Below are 4,136 nucleotides of genomic sequence, written 5' to 3'. Positions count from 1 at the left end.
GGGGAGGAGGAGGGAACGGAGGAGGAGAAAGAAGAGGAAGGGAAGATGGAGGTGAAAGAGGAAGGGGATAGAGGAGGAAGAGGAAGAGGAGAAGGAAGGGGAGATGGAAAAGAAGGAAGAGGAGGAGGAAGAGGAGGAAGGGGAGATGAGGAAGGAGGAGGAGGAGGAGAGGGGAGGACTGAGTAGCAGGAAGAAGAAACAGAGCAGCTGGCAAAGGGAAGTAGATTGGAGAGAGCAAAGGATAAAAAGGAGCCGGAGGGGGGGGTGTGGGGGGGGGTTGGTGCCCAGCCCTGCCCTGGGGTCAGGCTGGTCCGCTGGGTCCCTGGTGGCCTATGTTGAGCTAATGCTATGATTGCTTGGTGGGGCGGGAGGGGAAGGGGAAGGGAGGCGGGCGGGTGACAAATGAGCCTCCCCAGTCGCTGGCTGCTGAGGTGATGGATGGCCCTGACCACCCAGCACAGGGGTGGATGCAGAGACGGGGCCCCCAAGATAAATGTGTCCTTCCCCTAGAGCCAGGCCAGCCAGGGGAGGACCGGAGGCTCCCGAAGGCCTGGACAGCGGGGGTGCAGGGAGAACCTGGGAGACAAGAAGAGGGCGCAGCAATGGAGTGAGGTGGAAAGAGAGAGGGACACAGAGGCCCAGAGGCAGAAAGGGGGAATTTTCCAGACAATGACAGACAAGGCAAAGCAGAAAGCCACAAGACAGACCAACAGACACACACCTCAGGCAGAAAAAGAAACAAACTAAGCCTAGACCCCCTTTCTTCCATGCTCTGAGCAGAGACAGGTCCTGAAGGAGGCCAGGATAGAGGGACAAGGGACAGAGATTTGCTCCCCAGAAGGAGGAGATAAACACAGAGCTGTTGACAAAGAGGGAAACTGAGGCAGAGAGCTGGCAGGACAGAGTTTGCAGAAAGGAGGGGGCTCTCAACAGGTCCTTGCTCACTCCACCCCAGAAATACTGGGGGTTCCTGGGTTGTTGTGGCTGCTCAAGGGTCACAGCCCCATGGGTCTGAGCTGGGATGGGGGGAGAACGGGGACAACACGGTCCTGCCCAGGTGGCTGAGGTGAGCGATGAGCTGGGGAAAGTTGTGTGGGAGAGGCCTGGGCGGTCCCCCAAACACTCAGACGGTCATGGGTTGGCATGGCCTGGCCCTTCCCACCTGTAAGATGGGGTGAGCAGGGCAGCTGGGAGGCTGCACCTGAGCTGCACCCCCAGGCTGAGCCCGGTGTGGACACCCACAGAGCAGCACCAACCTGAGGTCACTTCCTGACACCTGCCCAGAGGCCAAACACCAACTCCTGGAGGGCAGTCGGGTGGCAATGACAAGCCCAGACCTGGCTGCCACCTCCCTGTCCCCTGCGGGTCACAGCCCAAGCACTGCGTGAGGGAGGGACGCTGCCAGGGAGAGGGGCCAGAGCTCAGAGAGACAGACAGGCCAGAGTGTGCGTGCGCGTGAGCGCGTGCGTGTGAGCGCGTGCGTGTGAGCGCGTGCGTGTGAGCGCGTGCGCTGTGTGCACAGATATGCGTGTGTGGGAGCACATGTGTGTGCACATGTGTTTGTGCGTGTCGGGGAGACAGATGCGGGAAGCAGCAGCACCACCTCCCGCCTCCTTCCTCCAGTGGCTCGTCCTCCATCCAGACACCCTTACTCCTCCCTCTCGCTAATTAAGAAGATTTGTTCCCTGAGTCCAGGCTGGGAGGCTGAGGGTCCCGCGCTCAGAGCCAGGGCAGAAACTGCTCCGGTCTCCCTCTCTCTCCTCTCCCTCTCCGTCTCTGTCTGTCTTTCTGTCTCCCTCTCTGTCTCTGTCTCTCTGTCCCTCTCTCCCTGTCCTCACTCTGTCTCTCTCTCTATATCTGTTTCTCTCTCCCTCTCTTCTCTCTCTCTCTGTTCCTCTAGCTCTCTCCTCCTCTGTCTGTCTGTCTCTGTATGTCTGTCTCTCTTTCCCTCTCTAACACACCCTCCCCAACCTCCCCCATCTGGGACCCCAGACCTGAATCTCCTCTGAGGCTGGGGTGGGGGTGGGGCAGACAGAAGAGCTTTGCATCTTTAATTAAAAAGTGATTTAAATTAATTTTCTGCTCCAGAACCCCTAACTGGGGGGCGGGGTGAGTAGTAGTGATTAAAGGCTCTCCAGACCCCCTCCGCCTGCCTTAAAGGGCCAGGTCACCCACAGGACAGTGTGGAGGGAGCTTTAAGGGGGCTCTCCTACAATGTGTCCGGCACAGGGTCCAGCACAAGCCAGCTTAACCTTTTCCTCTTTCTTTTCCCTTTTGTTTGTTTTGGTTTGTTTTTAAGACAGGGTCTCACTTTGTAGCCCAGAGTGGCCTGGAACTCTCAATCCTCCTGCCTCAGCCTCCAGAATGCTGGGATTACAGAAGTACCCCACCAAGCCCGGCTCTTAGCTTGATGTTTTCTCCATTATCCTCCTGTCGTAGGACGGATGGTGAAGCTGAGAGGAGGGAAGGGGAGGCCTGTCCTATGTGGTCCCAGGCTCCAGGGTCGGCAGCATGACCAGGGCAGGAGAGGACAGAGTCAGGGAGAGAGAGACTGGAAAAGAGAGAGAGGAGAGAGATGAGAGACAGAAACAAAGACAGCGACAGATCAGCCAGAAGCCCCAGGACTCCCACAGGAAGTACCAAGCCTTGGGGGCGGGGGAGGCTTGCAGATGCCTGAGGCCCAGGCCCTGTCCTTCCTCACCATCGCCGCAGCCTCCCACTCACCCTCTCCCCTCTGGAAGTGCTGCTGCTGTCTCGCTGCAGTCCCTCATGCTGCAGCTTCTGCTCTGTCTCCCTGCTGCCCTGGGCCTGAGTGGTTTTGTTTTATTTCCAGCAGATGCAGAAAGCGGGAGCATCAAGGAGGACCAGGCAGCGTTTTTCTAACTGTCGTAAAAATGTAACCTCAGAGAGCCTGGAGCGTGGGTGCTGCCTCCTTGTTTTATGGTTCTAGTTCCCTCTTTTGGTGTCTGTCCCTCTCTCTTGGTGTCTGTCCCTCTCTCTTGGTCTCTGTCCCTCTGTCTTGGTCTCTGTCCCTCTGTCTTGGTGTCTGTCCCTCTCTCTTGGTGTCTGGCCCTCTCTCTTGGTCTCTGTCCCTCTGTCTTGGTCTCTGTCCCTCTGTCTTGGTGTCTGTCCCTCTGTCTTGGTGTCTGTCCCTCTCTCTTGGTCTCTGTCCCTCTCTCTTGGTGTCTGTCCCTCTCTCTTGATCTCTGTCCCTCTGTCTTGGTCTCTGTCCCTCTGTCTTGGTGTCTGTCCCTCTGTCTTGGTGTCTGTCCCTCTCTCTTGGTCTCTGTCCCTCTGTCTTGGTCTCTGTCCCTCTCTCTTGGTGTCTGTCCCTCTGTCTTGGTCTCTGTCCCTCTCTCCTGGTGTCTGTCCCTCTGTCTTGGTGTCTGTCACTCTCTCTTGGTGTCTGTCCCTCTGTCTTGGTGTCTGTCCCTCTGTCTTGGTGTCTGTCCCTCTCTCTTGGTGTCTGTCCCTCTCTCTTGGTCTCTGTCCCTCTGTCTTGGTGTCTGTCCCTCTCTCTTGGTCTCTGTCCCTCTCTCTTGGTCTCTGTCCCTCTGTCTTGGTGTCTGTCCCTCTCTCTTGGTGTCTGTCCCTCTCTCTTGGTCTCTGTCCCTCTGTCTTGGTCTCTGTCCCTCTCTCTTGGTGTCTGACCAACTCTCAGGACCTTTCTCTCATCCCTTCCTCTCTCTCTGGCTCTGACTCAAGTCTTTCTCTTTGGTGCCTTTCCTGTGACATGATCTTGGTAAATACTTGGGGTCCAGTCTCCCTCTGTGGGAACAAAATGAACTCACTGGACGCCTCCATGGGGAAAACACACACACACGCGCCAAGTCCCAATTTCTATGTTGACTTGGGGGTTCTTAAGTCTCCTGACACCCATTTGCACTCCCCCACACAGTCTGAGGACAGGGGAGGACAAAGACCCCCCCAAGTAGCCATGGCCCTGCAGAGAACAGTGTCTAGCTGTTGCCCTCTTGTGGCACCCCCTCCTCTGGCCTCTCCTGGCTGCTGCCCCAGGGCCTGTGCACCTGCTCTTCTCAGGGTGCAATGCTTGTTCCCTGGCCTGCAGGACTCCACCCTCACCTGCTCAGGTCTGTCACCTGGCACTTCTGGACAGGGCCTTAAAAACCATCCCT

This window comes from Castor canadensis, chromosome 16 (assembly GCF_047511655.1).
Source record: "Castor canadensis chromosome 16, mCasCan1.hap1v2, whole genome shotgun sequence".
NCBI classification, from domain to species: domain Eukaryota; kingdom Metazoa; phylum Chordata; class Mammalia; order Rodentia; family Castoridae; genus Castor; species Castor canadensis.
Note: the sequence above shows the minus strand (reverse complement) of the source record.